Here is a 20,000-nt window from a genome sequence, read left to right as displayed (position 1 = left end):
GCTGATTGAAACCATAAATTTACATTAATAAAACCTTCATACCCTCATGGTATACCCTATATAATTAATTTACAGAACGAAATCGGAGAACTCACCAATTTCTTCCCAAAACTGTAGCTCTCTTTCTCTAGCTTCAAGTTTTCTCTTTTCTTCTTCTTTCTAGAATTTTCTTTCGATAAAGATGAACTAAAAGATAAGGATGGTCTAAACTTAATCAAACATATATATATAGTCTACTTTAGGGGGTGACACGTGTCAACCCCTAAGTAGTGACACATGTCAAGCCCTAAGTGGTGACACGTTTCAGGCTGCCACATGGCATATGGGGGGTCCACCACCCTTGCTCCAGTTGCTTCCATGTGGCACTCTCTCATGCTGCAATGTGGCACTGTTTTCCCCCTCATTGGTTTGTAATCTCATCTTACTTTACGAATGTATGTGATCCTTGTTACGTAAGCTTGGTATGTACTCTAGTAGCTTAAGTATGTAATATTTCCAAGTTGGTAGCTTATGTAAATAAGTCATGTCATACAACTCATTATTCGATCTCCAACTTCTTTCGGATTTTTATAACTCTATTTCCAATCTTCTCTACTATAGGGTATCACATTCTCCTTTCCTAAGAGTTGTTTGATAGCGTTATATATTAACCGGCTCACATGATAACTCTTATGAAGATTAAGAGTTATTAAGAAGGCTTAAGAAGATTTAAGAAGATTTAAGAAACTTTAGGAAACCTTAAGAAACTTAAGAGGCTTACGATCCTTCCAAGAACTTAAGAGCCTTTCAAGAGACTTAAAAACGTGTTCCAAAGTGAAAAAGTACGGGGTGTAACATCCTTTCCCCTTTAGGACATTCTTCCTCGAATGTGAACCAAACCCTTCCTTAAGATCTTATACAGATTATATGGAAATTCCTGTCTATTGCAATAACACATACTTTCATCAAGCTATCACTATCAGAGTACCAAAGGTTGGAATTACCTGTAGCGTAAGGAGTAGGTATGGATACTTGTGTTTCATTTCCTCCTCTGCTTCCCAGGTCATTTCTTCACGATTTTTATTTCACCACAATACCTTGATGGAAGCTACGTCCTTAGTTCACAATCTTCTACTTCGCCAACCCAGGATGGCGATAGGTTGCTTCTCATAGGATAACTCCTCTGTGACCTGGATACCCTCTACGGGATATACCCGGGTTAGATTACCAACATACTTGCAAAGCATTGATACATGAAAGACTGGATATACCGCTTCCAGATTCGCTGGTAAGTCCAACTCATAGGAAACCTTACCTATTCGGTAGAGGATCTGATAAGATCAATGTATCTGGGACTAAGTTCCGCTTTCCTACTGGATCTTATTACTTTTTATGTGGATGACACTTTTGAGAGTGCTTAATTATAACTTGAAACTCTAAAGATCGACGTCGATTATCTATGTATGACTTATGTCAAATCAGAGTTGCTAATAATCTCTTTCAAATAAGCTTCACCTTCTATACCACTTATTGAACCACATTTGGGCTTATTAGTCATGTTTTACTACCATCAAACCAATCAATTGGCGACCTACACTATCTGCCATACCAAGTCTCGTACGGGGCCATCTGGATACTAGAATGATAGTTAATATCATAAGTACTTTTGACAGGTGGTAGGCAATTGTCTGAGATACCTTTGAGTCAATCGTATATGCCCACAATATATCGTCTAACATTTAGCTAGTAATATTAGTCTATCCATCAGTCTGAGGGTAAAATAGTGTATAAAGACCTATCTATCTTCCCAATCTCTTCATAAATTGCTCTTCGGTAGTTAATTGTAACTTGGGCTCCTTAGTTTAGGAAAATAGCTATGGGAACTCCATAAGGTCCTACCACCCTCTTGACCTATAATTTCACACCATCTCGGCTGAGCAGGTAGTCTTTGATTGGAGGAACATGGGCTAATCTTGTTAATCTGCGGATACCATTCCATATATAATTATCTGTTCAGGGAGTGCAAAGTGAGTCTTGTAGCCAAGGTCGTGTTGTGGAATCTTCGACCTCGTATATTATTTCTTGCCTTCTTTAGATGACATCAACTGGTACCCTCGCCTTTTTGGGTTTTGCTTTTTGCCCATCAGTGTCGGCTACCAAGTTGTACTGAAGTACCCTTACACAATGACTTGTATAGCCATTCCGCGGTTTTCCTATCATTAAATCATATTATGTGGAAGAACTATGGCATACAAGTGCTCCATCTGTTAGTAATCAGCTAATCCTACATGCTTTGCTTAAGCCCTTTTTTAATTCCTTTAATGTAACTTATAACACTCTAGATACATAATCTTGTGGCATTGCTTTGCCGCTAGTTCGGATTCTTCCATCTTGTGCGATCATAAAAGCACTAACGCATCGGATCCCACCAGAATTTCAAAGTATTCTTGGGAGAGAGTAGTACTAGGATGGGTGCCCCCCGAGAAGTCCTCATGTGACATTCCATTGCAATCCATGCAATAATGTGCGAAGGCACTCAACCTAGCCCAAGATTTACCTTAGCATCTTATCAATAGTCTTCATGCTTCGCCTTTATCACAACCCAACTCCGTAGGCCAAGACGGGTGCCCGAACTGGACACTTGCATATACTCTTGCTAACCATAGGTAAACCTATCTCCTATTTGAGTCATAGTATGCCAGCAGGCACGATAATATATAAGCCGATGAGGCTATTGCAACATATACATATACAAAACCCACATATATGTCCACAGACCTCTAAAAGTAAGAATAGTAACATAAGGTAGGATAGGGCCCCACCATACCTGTGAATAAATAAATATATACATCGAGGGTTAATAACAAATCTAGGCTCCGACACTATGGAGCACTTCTGAACTACTGAGTGGAACTCCTACACTGACGGATCCCCAAAGTGTGCATCTGTACCTACAGGCATGAACGCAGCCCCTTCAAGAAAAGGGGGTCAGTACGACATATGTACTAAGTATGTAAAGCATAGACATCATAAGGAAATTATAGTTAGCATAGGGATGCAGGGGCAAGTGTGACATCTAATCATTTACTGTAGCAGTTGCTTATAACATAAGGCCATACATACTATCATCACGTACTGTACCCGTCCCATTCGGGGACTTAGTGTAATGACTGCATCACTCTGTTATCATAAGCATATGTATAATATTAGTGCTATCTGATATAATAATTCTGAGGAACGTACGGCCCAATCCATATACCATATATTAATGACGAGTAATGTTCGGTCCGATCTACATATCATATAGTAATACCGAGGAACATTCGGTCTGATCCACATATCATATAGTAATACTGAGGAACGTTCAGTCCGATCCACATATCATATAGTAATATAGAGGAATGTTTAGCCCGATCCGTATATTATATAGTAATGCCGAGGAACGTTTGTCCCGATTCATATATTATTTAGTAATTCCAAGGAAAGTTCAGCTTGATCTGTATATTATATACCATACCTGACCCTTTATGGGACTCAGTGTCATCATATCATCATATACCGTACTCGGCCCTTTATAGGACTCGGTGTCATAATCATCATATACCATACCTGGCCCTTTATGGGACTCGGTGAAAGATGTATTAAAGTATATATGAGTAAGTTAGTGAGTAACCATATACAATTTAAATCATTATTAGAGACTCGATAATGTAAGAAGATTAAGCTATTGTCTGAGGAACAGAATAGTAGTGTACCATCTCGAGTGCCTTCTAAATGCCATTAAGGCCTATACCACTTAGGATCTCAGGGAACCTAGACATGTTCTAAAATAATACTAATAGTTCATAGAATTGGGGATACCCGTCGTCACATCCTCCTTAGGACTAGGAGCTTATGTATCCAGTACTTCTTAACCTATGGAGTTCAAGGAAAGTAGTTCAGCTTACTATAAGAATTTGACATTCAAAAGTGAATAAGAGATACAGATTAAATTTAGGACTTAAAAGTGGAGTTACCCCAGAGCTCGTATCACATTTTACTTACAATTAGGACATGCCAAAGGAAGAGAAAGAATAAGCTTTACTTATTCTCTACTTTTCCTCAAGGAGTCATCATTTACTTATATCGTACCCGGCCCATCATGGGCTCGGTATCATAACCTTATTATTGCATTACCTTACCATCATAGCACCACACTTATGTCAAGGACATATAAAGAGGAAAAAAGGGTAGCTCTGCCTACTTATGCCAAAACATGCCACAAGAAAGGAGATAACTTTACATACTTTCTACTCTCCATCATATAGAAGCCTTGAGAGGCAATAACTCAACTAGTACAGGAATTCTACCATCGAGAAGTGAATAAGACTTATGAGTCATACTTGGTGTTCTATGAATGGAATTATCCCCACATTTCGTATATCAATCACTTAAGGCTAAGACATGCCAAAAGAAAAGAAAGGGTAAGCTTCACATACCTCTTAGGGACTACTCTTAACCACATTCGCCTCGTCGTCTTTTGAACCTATTTTAACATGAAAGTACTACTAAGGTTAATTACCTTTCACTTTCCAATTTCCAACTCTACACCCAAGTACTCATAGGTGTTATTTTCTTATCCATTACCCTTGACTAGTTTGTTACTAGTTCTGAATCTACCAAAAATCGGGCAGCATCTCTCCTATAACTTCAACATCTCCGAGATTTCAACTTGGACACAATGTCAACAACCATACCAACAAAAACAACAATTAGCATATTTACAAGTAAATCACTTCAACCTTACACAATACAAGCTCCAAACAACTAGCTCCAAACTGCGGTATAAAAATAGAGTTTTTAATCTTTGTTTCGCAAAATCTTTAACCATACCAAATGGAGGGTCATGTGGATGAAACCAGAAGCACCCACACCCTTGTTAAAACACTTTGAATCCCTGCAACACGCAACCCAACTAGCTGTACCTGCAGCACCACAACAACAACCCACTACTCGACTTCGATTTAACGCTAGCGACATCAATTTAGTTTGTTTCTAATGTCAAGCATCCTTATGCAATTCTTCCACTTACAACCTCATTTAAGACATTTAATATACCCCATAACAACATCATAAACTTCAATTTGAAAGGGAAAGCCTTACCTTATCCGAAACTTGCCAAAACTTGCCTCAAAAGTTTCTTTAGCGCGCCTAAAACTTCTTGGCTGTTTGCTAATTTAATAACACCTTCATAATATCGTGGTGAACCCTAGGTAATTAATTCACGAAAACAAATTGGAGGCTTACCTTTTTTTTTCTCCTCCAAAACCGAAGCTCTCTCTTCTCTCTAGCTCAAATTTCTCTTCTCTTTTCTTCTAGACTTTTCTTGAATATTTTTGGATAAAAAGAAACTTAAGGGATAAGGATGACTTAAAAGTCTTCAAACACATCTATATATAGGCCACGTTAAGGGGTGACACATGTCAACCCCTAAGTGGTGGCACATGTCAAGCCCTTATAGGGCCAACGCATCACCCCGTCCACTTAGGGGCTTCCACATGGCATGTGTAGCCCACCTCCCTTGCTCCCTCATGTTTCTACATGGCCTTCCTCATGCTTCCACGTGGCACTCTCTCATGGGATTCCACATGCCTCTTTCTTTTCCTCCTCGTGGGTTCGTAATCTCATCTTGCTTTAGGAACCTATGTAATCCTTACTACGTAACCTTGACATGTACTCAAGTAGCTTAAGTATGTAAGATTTTCAAATGGGTAGCTTACGTAAGTAATTCGAGTACTACGACTCATTACTCAGCCTCCAATTCCTTCTATATTCTCATAACTACATTTCCAATCTTCCCTTCTTTGGGGTGCCACATTCTCTCTTCCTTAGAGTTGTTTGATAGCGTCATAGATTATCCAGCTCACATGACAACTTATAAGAAGCTTACGATCCTTTCAATAAACTTAAGAAGATTAATAAGCTTGAGAACCTTCCAAGAAACTCAAAGACCTCCCAAGATACAAAACTCTTTCAAGGTACAAAAGTACGGGGTGTAACATCCTTCCTCCTTTAGAACATTCGTTCTCGAATGTGAACCAAAACCTTTCTATGGATCTTATACCGACTATATGGAGAGTTTTTCTATCCCATTGAAATAACATATACTTTCATTGAGCAATCAATATCAGAGTTCCAAAGGTTAGGATTACTTGTAGATATAGGGAATATGTACAGATACTTGTGTTTCATTTCCTCTTTCACTTCCCAGGGAGTCACCCGTCCTAGTACTACTCTCACCCAAGAATACTTAACTTCAGAGTTCTGATGGAATCCCGTGTGTTAGTGATGGTATGATCGCATCCATCCCTTATGGGATCTCGTTTGAAGCTTAAGCATTCCCATTTACATATGATAGCGTCAGTTGATTTTCTCTTATGCTTGTATTTCTATTGTCCGCTTCCCCCCTTTTAGGGTTTACCCATGTCATTCTCTTGTTTATTTTCAACTATTCATATGCATATAATTCTGTTCCAACACATTTGATATACTATTTCATGATCCAACTCTGTAGGACGCAATGGGTGCCCGAACTGGACACTCGCGTATAACCTTGCTAATCACAAGTAAATATGTCTTCTATTTGAGTCATAGTGTGCCAACATGCAAGATAATATATAAGTTTATGAGGCTATCGTAGCATATCGGCACAACTGTACATACATACATATACACAACCCACATACATGTCCACAGACCTCTAAGAGTAAAAACAGTAGCATAAGGTGGGATAGGGCCCCCGCCGTACCCATGAACGAATAAATATATATATCAAGGGTTAATACCAAAACTAGGCTCCGGCACTATGGAGTGCTTCTGAACTACTGAGTGGAACTCCTACGCTGATGAATCCCCAAAGTGTGCATCTATACCTGCAGACATGAAAGCAGCCCCCGAAGAAAGGGGGTTAGTACAATTTGTGTACTGAGTATGTAAAGCATAAAATACTGCAAAGGGAGTACAGTTGATATAGTAATGCAGGGAATAATATAACAACTCATAAAACCCTCTACCTACGTCTTATAAAATGAAGTCATACATCTCAAAGTCGTATTTCATACCCGGCCCATTGTGGGACTCGGTAAATAATCATACTATCATAATAATCATTCCATCATATATCATACCCGACCCTTTATGGGACTTGGTGAATAATCATGTCATCATATATCGTACTCAGCCCTTTATGGGATTTGATGAATAATCATATCATCATATATATATACATATGTACCCGACCCTCTAGTGAGGGACTTAGTGAGTCATTCATGTCATTGCATTATCATTTCCTCATATAGCGTACCCAGCCCTTTAGTGAGGGACTCGGTGGATAATGTAGTGAACTGCGCATAATTACATACCCGGCCTGGAACTCGGTGGTAAAAAGGTTACGGTATACACAAGTAGAGTAGTGAGTAACCATATGTAATTTAAACCATCATTGGAGACTTGTTGAAATAATCAAAATGAACTATCATTCAAAAATTAAGATAATAGCCACAATAACTACCTTTGGAGTGTCATTATGGTTTGCATCAAGTAGCACTTTTGAAATTATCTTCTCGTATCAAGGCTTAATAAAATATCTTTTGGAAGTCAAGAAAATGTCCATCTTAGTGGCTTTGAGAATAGGGACTTCCTTGGGCTCACATATACTTCATCTATTCTTTTTATAAAGATCATGCCAAGGAGAAGAAAGGGCTAACTTTACATGCTTACTACTTCCCAACGTATAGAAAAAAACTTGAGAAGCAATAGCTCAATTATTGTAAGAGTTCTAATATTAAGGAGTTAATAAGAATCATGATGTATACCAAAATGTGAATTATACCAAATTAGGATGGCTGGAGTTATACACATGTATCAAGTCATAATGATATAAGTTCTAGGAAATCAAGAACATTAGCCCTCTTAGTGTATTTAAGAATATGAGGTTCTTTGGAATTTATGCATTCGTCGTCCGTTGATTTCATATGGATCATGCCAAAATAAAGAAGGGATAGGCTTTACATACTCTCTACTTTCCCTTATGTAATCATCATATACATATGTGCCGCGGAACGTACAGCCCGATCCTTAGATAGTAACATATGCTTAGGAACGTTCGGCCCAATCCTTAGATAGTGACCTATATCATACTTGGTCCATCAAGGGACTCGGTACCATAAATATTTCATCATAACATCATAACTTATGTCAAAGAAATATCAAGAGTGAAGAAGGGTTTCACATACTTATGCCAAAAATATGCCAAGAGAAAGAAGGTAGCTTCACACACCTGTTAGGGACTACTCTTAACCACATTTGCCTCGTCGTCTTTTGAACCTATTTAACATGAAAGTAATACTAAGTTTAATTACCTTTCACTTTCAAATTTCAACCTCTAAACCCAAGTACTCATAGGAGTTATTTCCTTATCCATTACCCTCGACTAGTTTGTTACTAGTTCCGAACCTATCGAAAATCGGGCAGCATCTCCCCTATAACTTCAACATACCCGAGATTTCAAATCAGCCAAAATATCACCAACCATACCAACAACAAAAAACAGCTGCATATTTACAAATAAATCACTTCAACCTTACACAATACAAGCTCCAAACAACTAGCTCCAAACTACGGTACAAAAATAGAGTTTTTAATCTTTGTTTTGTAAAATCTTTAACCATACCAAACGGAGGATCATGTGCCTGAAACCAGAAGAACCCACACCCTTTTTAAAACACTTTGAATTCCTTCAACACGCAACCCAGCCAGCTGCACCTGTAGCACCACAACAACAACCCACTACTCGACTTCGATTTAACGCTACCGACATCAATTTAGTTTGTTTCTAACGTCAATCATCCTTATGAAATTTTTCCACTTCCAGCCTCATTTAAGACATATAATATAACCCAACCCATAACAATATCATAAACTTCAATTTGAAAGGGAAAGTTTTACCTAGTCTGAAACTCGCCAAAACTTACCGCGGAAGTTCCTTTAGCGCGCCTAAAACTTCATGGCTGTTTGATAATATTTTTGGTTTCTCCAAACCATAAATTTTCATTAATAACACCTTCATAACATCGTGCTTCACCCTAGGTAATTAATTCATGGAACAAAATCGGAGACTTACCTTTTTTTTCTCCTCCAAATCCGAAGCTCTCTCTTCTCTCTAGCTCAAGTTTCTCTTCTCTTTTCTTCTAGACTTTTCTTGAATTTTTTTGGATAAAAAGAAACTTAAAGGATAAGGATGAATTAAAATTCTTCAAACACATCTATATATAGGCCACCTTAAGGGGTGACACATGTCAACCCCTAAGTGGTGACACATGTCAAGCCCTTATAGGGCCAACGCATCACCCCTTCACTTAGGGGCTGCCATGTGGCATATGGGGCCCCACCTCTCTTGCTGCAGCTGCTGCCATGTGGTACTCCCTCATGCTTCCACGTGGCACTCTCTCATGGGCTGCCATGTGTCACTTTCTTTTCCTCCTTGTGGTTTCGTAATTTCATCTTTCTTTACGAACTTATGTAATCCTTACTACGTAACCTTGGTATGTACTCTAGTAGCTTAAGTATGTTAGATTTTTAAATTGGTAGCTTATGTAAGTAAGTCGAGTCCTACAACTCATTACTTGGCCTCCAATTCCTTCCGGATTCTCATAACCACATTTCCAATCTTCCCTTCTATGGGATGCCACATTCTCCCTTCCTTAAAGTTGCTTGATAGTGTCATAGATTATCTGCCTCACATGACGACTTATAAGAAGCTTACAAACCTTTCAAAAAAAACTAAAGAAGCTCAAGAAACTTAAGAAACTTTAGAAGCTTAAGAACGCATTCCAAGGTACAAAAGTACGGGATGTAACATACTACACCTTGAGTTCGTAGCTATCTATTCCCTTTTTTATCTGATACTCGTACTTAATTGATCACGTCTATATAGAGTGCTCCCTGTAGTAGTCCTTCTATTCTTGAGTCGTAAAAAACTTATCTTGTCTTTTAATAATAGTTGAGGGTTCTGTACTTTCAAACAAGAATGAAACTCCATCATCGAGCATCTTTCCCCTCAAAGTGAGATTTTCCTAAGGCAAAATACAGATGAAGATACCTTAGTCTAAACTTTGCTGCTCAGATAGGCTTTTGTTTCTCTGAAATAAAATTTCCCAAGTAAAAAGGGTGCCCCTCATCGACGACCTGGAGGGTACCTTTTACAGCTTTAGTTCAACATAATAGGGGTACTCGATATCAACTTTCAAGACATATTAAGAATCTATGTTTCATTCCCCCCCCCCCTCCCCCTTTTTTTTTCTAGGAAAATTTCGACAGAGTTTTCTTTATTCTCCTTACTATCCCCAAAACCTGCATGTAGTAAATACCAACAATGCCTCATAGGTCCAACATATATATATTCATATCCTATCACAGCCACACAGGGCTTTCAATATCATCTCATATCGCAGCCACACAGGGCTTTCAATATCAATAATAGTATAAAAATAATGGACTTACTTCGTGTGTCCAACTCAACCTGTATCTGTTACACTTTATGGTCTACCTTCCTTTCAGTTTTTGACTTTACATTTCAATCATGTATCAATACCTTACCCAACAGTTATCTTTTGTGCCCTTGCTCACTTGTTTGCTTTGTAACTTCAAATGTTGTTAATTACTTCCTCCGGTTGTTTTCCTATGATTCAGATCTATAGCACGATCTAAGACAAGAAAGAAAGGTAACATCCTAAATGTCTTGTAGCCTCCTATTTATAGATGTGGAACACAACATACTGATAAATAGGACTCTACTAGACACGGTCTGTAGACATTAAGAGGTGACACATGTCAACCCCTAAGTGGTGACACGTGTCAAGCCCTTACAGGGCCAACGCATCACCTCCTCCATGTAGGGGCTTCCATATGGCATGTGGGACCCACCTCCCTTACTCCCTCATGTTGCCATGTGGCACTCCCTCATGTTTCCACATGGTACTCTCTTATAGGCTGCCACGTGTTGCTTTTTTTCCTCTGCGTGGATTCGTAATCTCATCTTGCTTTATGAACCTATGTAATCCTTACTACGTAACCTTGGTATGTACTCAAGTAGCTTAAGTATGTAAGATTTTTAAATTGGTAGCTTACGTAAGTAAGTCGAGTCCTACGACTCATTACTTGGCCTCCAATTCCTTTCGGATTGTCATAACCACATTTCTAATCTTCCCTTCTCTGGGTGCCACAATCTCCCTTTGTTAGAGTTGTTTGATAGAGTCATAGATTATTCGGCTCACATGATAACTTATAAGAAGCTTACGATCCTTTCAAGAAACATAAGAAGTTTAAGAAGCTTGCGAACCTTCTAAGAAACTCAAAAACCTCTCAAGATACAAAAGTCTTTCAAAGTACAAAAGTATGGGGTGTAACATCCTTGACCTCTCCTCTTTTATCTTACAATCGGTATCGGGGTATATCTTTAGTTTCACCACAACCATATCTTATTTCTCCCTTAGGACTAATTCCATTTCGATTGTTTGGCTTAACCGCTCTTTGCATCTCTTTATAACGTGTCCAAAACATCATAACTATATTGTCCTTCTTGAACCCTTACTCCTTTTATCATGTACTTACTCACTTGGACCTATACATAACACATATATATTCATAGGTTTCATAACCATTCTGCTACAACTTGTATAAGGTGGACGTAGTCTTTTCATTTCCTGGATCATTCTGCTATATTTATCTTATTTACATTGAAACTCGCTCATCCCATCTTATCATATTTCTTTCTCTTCCTTTATTCACTATTTTCTCTTCTCGTCTCCTATCATCGGAGGTTTCCTGTTCCATTTCCTTGGTTATTTATCTATCACAATATCATTTGCGACCAACTATCTAGCCAATATCTTGCCTTTTGACCCAGCATGGTATCGTTATCCTTTATACGATCTCTTGAGTTGTTTAATACCATTTCCTAGTTGTACATTTTCCTTTTTATACACACCTGTCTTCTAACGTTATGTCATGCAGGGTCTTGCCAAAAACTTCTTAACACCGCCTTAAATACCATGCTGACTTTTACCCGATTATTGGTGGTTTTCACACCTTCCTAACTGGTTTCAACAAGGGATCTTATTAAAGTTTAAGCATCCATGTCCAATATATTGTAGTGTCCATTATTTCCATCTCACCCTTGCATTTCTCTTACCCACTTCCCCCCTTTAATGGGTACTTATACCTTTATCCTATTATACCTTGCTCTATGTCTCTATGTCCAGTCTCAAATTTGTTCAATCTTATCTCCCAATCTATTTGGTACTATATCACACACACGTCTTTCCTTACAAATTATAACGTGATTATCCACGTGCGAAGCCTTGACTAAATCATGAGGTGACGAGAGCCTTCCAATACATAATGTGATATCTCATCTACAACTCATCCAAGGCCACATTCTCCTTATCTTTGTCAAAGGTTAATTCACACTTATAGTTGTTCCCATTTTAATTAGGCAACACTTGTATTCCGACAATTATTGTGCAAGGTTTTCTCAGAGTAGTAGCTTTATCCCAACCTATATCCTTTGTTTCTTGGGGTGAACATAAGTTGCACCATTTATTCCTTAAGTTTGTCCTCTTTGTCTCTTAAGGGTTCCATTATTTTTGGGGTGACATTGTGTGCACACATCATTCTTTTATACCTTATGCCCCTTGCCCTTACTATGTACCTAACACCAGTTTTTAATCTAGTCAACACATACCACGTGCACCTTACTACCGGTCTTACTTTATCCTCGTATTATTGTACCACACCTTTAAACTCATACTTGCATATTCAATTCGTGACATCTATCTGGGGTGCTTCTGTTTGAATTTCCTCCTATAGATTCCATCTTCAATTAGTTGGTGAAGGTCTAATAAAGTGTTATCCTGAAGCATATTCCAATCACCAGCAACAGGGAACTAAAATCCAATGAGCATCTCAGTGCTCCTTAGTGCTTTACTCACATGGACTCCCTCTAGATCTATTCTTAAGTTGTGAATAACCTATCTTGTCCTCAAATAATAGTTGAGGGTTTTGTACTTTCCAACAAGAATGAAATGCCATCATCGGGCATCTTGCCCCTCAACATGAGCTTTCCCTAAGGTGAAATACAGCTGAAGATAACTTAGTCTGAACTTTGCTGCTCAGATACGCTCTTGTTTCTCCAAAATAAAATTCCCTAAGTAAAAAGGGTGCCCCATATCGATGACTTGGAGTGTACCTTTACAGATTTAGTTCAATATAATAGGGGTACTAGGTATCAACTTCTGAGACATATTAAGAATCTATGTTTCATTCCCCTTTTTTTTGTTTTGGAAAATTTTTGACAGAGTTTCCTCTATACTCCTTACTATCCCCAAAACCTGCACGCAGGAAATACCAATAATGCATCACAGGGACAACATATATATATATTCATATCATATCACAGCCACATAGGGCTTCCAATATCATCTCATATCGCAGCCATACAAGGCTTTCAATATCAAAAATAGTATGATAATGATGGACTTACCTCGTGTGTCCAACTCAACCTGCATCTGTTACACTTTTCAGTCTACTTTCCTTTTAGTTTTCGACTTTACATTTCAATCATATGTCAATACCTTACCCAACAGATATCTTTCATGCCCTTGCTTACCTATGTGCTTTGGAACTTCCAATATCGTCAATTACTTCCTCCGGTTGATGTCGTCCTTCTGCTAAAGTTCAAGGTTAATATAAGAAGTTTTCCTATGACTCAGATCTATAGCACGATCTTAGATATAAAAGAAAGGTAACATCTTAAATGCCCTGTAGCCTCCTATTTATAGATGTGGTGCGCAACACACCGATAAACAAGACTTTACTAGATACGGTCTGTAGATATTCCGAGGAAGGACTGCTCTGATATAACTTTTGTCACGACTCAACCCCATAGGCCGTGATGGCTGCTCGAGATGGGCACTCATGTATATCCCTACTATCTGTAAATAAATTTGTCCCCTATTTAAGTTATGGCACATCAATAGGCAGGATAACATATAAGTTGACGAGGCTTATCATAGGCACCATTGTACACACATGCATATACAACCCATACACAAACCAAATACATGTCCACAGACCTCTAAGAGTAAGAACAGTAACATAAGGTAGGACAGGGCTCTCTCTATACCCGTGAACAAATAAATATATACATCGAGAGTTAATACCAAAACTAGGCTCCGGCAAGATAGAGCACTTTTGAACTGCTGAGTGGAACTCCTACGCTAATGGATCGCCCAAAGTGTATATCTGTACCTGTGGGCATGAACGCATCCCCCTTGAGAAAAGAGGGGTCAGTACGACATATGTACTAAGTATGTAAAGCATAGATATCATAAGAATATTAGAGCTCACATAGGGATACAGGGGGAAAGTATAACATTTAACCATATATCTTAATCGCATCGTATAAAAGAAAGTCATACATATTACCATCACGTACTAGGCCCGGCCTATTTTGGGGACTTAGTGTAGCATCTATATCATTCTGTCATCATATGCATATATATATTATTAGTATTGTAGAATGTACAACCCGATCCATGTATATAGTAAGTACATGCCAAGGAACGTACGGCCTAATCCGCACATTGTATAATAATACCGAGGAATATTCGGTCTGATCTACATATCATATAGTAATACCGAGGAACGTTTGGTCCGATCCAAATATCATATAATAATGCCAAAGAATGTTTGATCTGATCCAGATATCATATATACATACGTACCCGACCCTCTAGTGAGGGACTCAATGAATCATAACTGTAGGACCATCATAGGGTTTGGCGCCATTACCACCTTATCATATCACATCATCATACATATATATACATGCGTACCTGTCCCCCTCTAGTAAGGGACTCGGTGAGTTATTTATGTCATTGCATTATTATTTCCTCATATAGCATACCCAGCTTTTAAGTGAGGGACTTAGTGGATAATGCAGTGAATTGCGCATGATTACGTACCCAGCTTGGGAATCGATGATAGAAGGGTTACCATATATACGAGTAGAGTAGTGAGTAACCATATGCATTTTAGATCATATTTGAGACTCGATGGAATACTCAAAATGTGCTATCACTCAAAAACCAAGACAAGAGTCATGTCAAGAACCTTTTGATTGCCACTATGGATTAGGTCAAAATGGAACTTTTGGAATCATATTCCCGTATGAAGTCATCATCAAATATATTTTAGGAATCAAGAAGTTGTCTATCTTAGTGTCTTTAACGAGAGGAACTTACTTGGAATTGTATACACTTCATCTATTTGTTTCATAAAGATCAAGTCAAAAAGAAAGAAAGATTAGCTTTACATACTTACTACTTCCCAATATATTGAAAAACATGAGAAGCAATAGCTCAATTATTGAAAGAGTTCCAACATTAAAGGATGAGTAAGAAACACTTAGGAATGAAGTCACCTCCGAGATTGTATCACCTTTTACGTACATCTAGGATATGCCAAAAAAGAGAAAGAATAAGCTTTACATACTCTCTACTTTCCCTCATGGAGTCATCATATGCATATATTATACCCGGACCATCATGGCTCGCTGAATAATTATAGCATAATAGCATCATACTTATATCAAAAGCATACCAGGAGGAAAGAAGGATAGCTCTATTTACTCATGCCAAAGACATGCCAAGAGAAAGCTTCACATACACTTTTCGAAATTAATTGAAATCTGGCTTGCCTTGATACCTCCTTAACCTATTTGAAATAAAAGTAATACAAAGATTAATAGCCTTTCACTTTCCAATATCCAACTCTACAACCAAGTACTAATAGGAGTCATTTCCTTATCTATTACCCTCGACTAGTTTGTTACTAGTTCCGATGCTACCAAAAATCGGGCAGCATTTCCCCTGTAACTTCAACATCCACAAGGTTTCAACTTGGCCACAGTGCCAAAAAACATACCAACAACAACAAACAGCATCATATATACAATTAAACCACCTCAATGTTACACAATACAACTCCAAACAACTAGCTCAAAACTACGATACGAAAATATAGTTTTTAATCTTTATTTCACAAAATCTTTAACCCTACCAAATGGAGGGTCGTATGGATGCAATCAGAAGTCCCCACACCCTTTTTAAAACACTTTAAATCCCTAAAACATGCAACCCAACCAGTTGCACCTGCAGCAACACAACGAGAACCCACTACTCGACTTCGATTTAGTTATAACCACTTTAATTTAGTTTGTTTCTAACGTCAAGAATCCTTATGTAATTTTTCCAGTTCCAACCTTATTTAAGACATTTAATATACCTAATAATAACATAATAATCCCCAATTTGAAAGGGAAGCCCTTACCTTCTCTGAAACTCATCGAACTCATCGAAACTTGCCTCGAAAGTTCCTTCAGCGCGACTAAAACTTTGTGGCTGTTTGATATCCTTTTGGGGATGCTTGAAACCATAAATTTACATTAATAACACCTTCATAACCTCATAGTATACCCTATATAAATAGTTCACAGAATGAAATCAGAGAACTCACCTTTTTCTCCCCAAAACCATAGCTCTCTTTCTCTAGCTTCAAGTTTTCTCTTCTCTTCTTCTTTCTAGACGAACTAAATGATAAGGATGGCATAAAAGTCATCAAACATACATATATAGGATACTTTAGGGGGTGACATATGTCAACCCCTAAGTGGTGACACATGTGAAGCCCTAAGTGGTGACACATGTCAAGCCCTCATTGGGCCAACACCCCCTTTCCTCCAATCATAGGCTGCTACATGGCATGTGGGGGGTCCATAACCTAAGTGGTGACACGTTTCAAGCCCTTATTGGGCCAACACGCACCTTTCCTCCAATCATAGGCTGCCACATGGCATGTGGGGGGTCCACTACCCTTGCTTTAGCTACTTTCACGTGGCACTCTCTCATGCTGCCATGTGGCACTCTCTTTTTCCCCCTCGTGGGTTCATAATCTTGTCTTACTTTGCGAACCTATATAATCCTTGCTACGTAAGTTTGGTATGTACTCTAGTAGCTTAAGTATGTAAGATTTCCAAGTTGGTAGCTTACGTTAATAAGTCATGTCCTACAACTCATTATTCAGTCTCCAACTTCTTCCAGATTCTTATAACTCTATTTCCAATCTTGTCTACTATGGGATATCGCATTCTTCTTTCCTTAGAGTTTTTTTATAGCGTTATAGATTACCCGGCTCACAAGGTAACTCTTAAGAAGCTTAAGAGTTCTTAAAACCTTTAAGAAGCTTTAAGAAACTTTAGGAAACCTTAATAAACTTAAGAGGATTACGATCCTTCCAAGAACTTAAGAGTCTTTCAAGAGACTTAAGAACGCATTCCAAAGTACAAAATCATGGGGTGTAATAGTTTTAAAGTTCTAGCTTGCTGGGTTTGGGGTTTTTGACTGTGCAACTTTGATTTTGAATGCACCTCATCTATTCGATAAATTTCCTAAGAGGAAAAGGAGCTTGTTGCTAAGCCGATGTGAATGGTAACTACGACGTGAACAACACTCCAAACTGAACAATATTTTTCAGTGGCAACCAGGTTCATTTCAACTAGAGTTGGTACCTCCGATTTCCATATCTTCCCATATCTATTTTTGTTCATACACTTGTAGTTGTATTTTACTGACTTTCGACATTTGAATAATTTATTAGCTCATACGCATTTTTGTGGCTTTGGATAGTGATGGTAGACTAGGGTCATATTCTCGCTCAGGGATGGGGAGGGGGACGAGGGTAAGGAAGGGTAAGTGGGTTATATGAGTGTCTAGACTGAGAGTAGATTCTTACATATTGGGACGTTAACGGGAAAATCAATAGACTTAGTTAAGATTCTAAGAAAGAGGGAGATTAATATAGCTTGTGTCCAAGAGACCAAATGGGTAGGTTCAAAAGCTAAGGAGGTAGACATGTATAAGCTTTGGTTCTCTGGTAGATCGAAGTATAGGAATGGGGTAGGCATTTTAGTAGATAGTTATTTAAGGAATCAGTTGGTGGAGGTTATGAGAGTCACTGATAGGATGATGTTGATTAAGATGGTTATTAAAGGGATCACGTTGAATATTATTAGTGATTATGATCCGCAAGCAGGCTTAGGCGATGAGGATTAGAGGAGCTTTTGGGAGGATTTTGATGAGTTAGTGGAGGCATATCGCCTACTAAGAAGCTTTTTGTGGGAGGGGATTTCAATAGGCACATCGGGTCTATTTCGAGATGGTAAGATGATGTGCATGGAGGCTTTGGCTTTGGGCACAAAACTGGAGGAGGAGTTTCACTTTTGGATTTCACAAGAGCATTTGGGTTGGTGATAGCCAATTCGAGTTTTCCAAAAAAAGAGGACCACTTGGTAACCTTCCGTAGTTTGGTGGCTAAAACTCTGATAGATTTTCTACTCCTTAGAAAGGATGATAAAGGTATGTGCAAAGACTGTAAGGTCATTCCAATCGACAACCTTACAACCTGATATATGCTTTTGGTGATGGATTTAGGGATCAAGATGATGAGGAAAAAGAGGGTCGGGGATGACCGACCTACGATTAGATGGGGGAGTTTGACCACAACTTGTGCCCTTGAGATGACTTAGAAATTGAAGGATATGGGGGCCTAGGATAGTAGTGGGGATGCGGATAGTATATGGGATAGGACAGCAAGTTGTATTAGAGTTGTAGTAAGGGAAGTTTTGGGAGTCTCTACAGGTAGTCGTAGTCGGCATCTAGGGGACTGGCGGTGGAAAGGAGAAGTTCAAGGGAAGGTAGAAGAAAAGAAGATGGCGTATACGAAGTTGATAGAAAGCAAGGATGAGGTGGAGCAGTGGACGAATAGGGAACTTTATAAGATAGCGAGGAAGGAGGCGAAGTCAGCACTTTCGACGGCAAAAATGGTAGTTTTTGAATGACTTTATGCTGAACTAGAAGAGAAAGGTGGGGATAGGAAATTATTCAAGCTAGCCAAGGCGCAAGAGAGATGGGCACACAATGTGGATCAAGTCAAGTGCATTAAGGAATATCATGGAAAAGTATTGGTAAAGGAGACTCTCATTAAACAGAGATGGTAGTCATACTTCCATAAACTCTTGAATGAAGAAGGGGACAGAGATATTGTTTTGGGAGATTTGGAACATAAAGGGAGGCATCACAATTTTGGGGGTTGCAGGAGTATTACGGTCGAGGAGGTTAAGGGTGTTGTTCGTAGGATGCACTGGGTAAGAGTGAACGGACCTGACGAGATTCTTGGGGAATTTTGAAAGAGCGCGAGCTCGGTATATTTTGAATGGCTGGCTAGGTTATTTAGTGTCATCTTTAAGACAACTAGGATTCCTAAATAATGGAGGTCAAGCATAATGATCCCCCTATACAAAAACAATGGGGATATCCAGAGCTGCAACAACTATAGAGGTATCAAGCTTCTAAGCCTACTATAAAAGTGTGGGAAAGAGTAGTGGAGATGAGGGTGAGGGAGGCGTGTTTATTTCAGAGAACCAGTTCAGATTTATGCAGAGACGCTCAACTATAAAATCCATCCATCTTATGAGGAGACTGGTGGAGTAGTATAGGGAGAGGAAGAGGAACTTGCATATGGTATTCATCGACCTAGAAAAGTCTTACGATAAAGTTCCATGAGAGATACTATAGAGATGTCTAGAGGCTAAATGTGTACCTGTGGCGTACATTAGGGTGATCAAAGATATGTATGAGGGTACCAAAATCAGGGTAAGGATAGTAGGAGAGGACTCAGAGTAGTTCCCAGTTGTAATGGGGTTGCATCAAAGATCAGCTCTCAGCCCATTTTTATTTGCCTTGGTAGTGGATGGATTGACGCAACAAATTCAAGGTGAGGTGCCATGGTGTATTCTTTTTGCGGATCACATAGTCCTTATCGATGAGACTCGTAGTGGAGTTAACACTAAGCTGGAGGATTGGATA

The sequence above is a fragment of the Solanum dulcamara genome, chromosome 2 (assembly GCF_947179165.1).
Source record: "Solanum dulcamara chromosome 2, daSolDulc1.2, whole genome shotgun sequence".
In the NCBI taxonomy this organism is placed as follows: domain Eukaryota; kingdom Viridiplantae; phylum Streptophyta; class Magnoliopsida; order Solanales; family Solanaceae; genus Solanum; species Solanum dulcamara.
The sequence above is the reverse complement of the archived record's forward strand: the minus strand, read 5'-3'. Positions refer to the sequence as shown.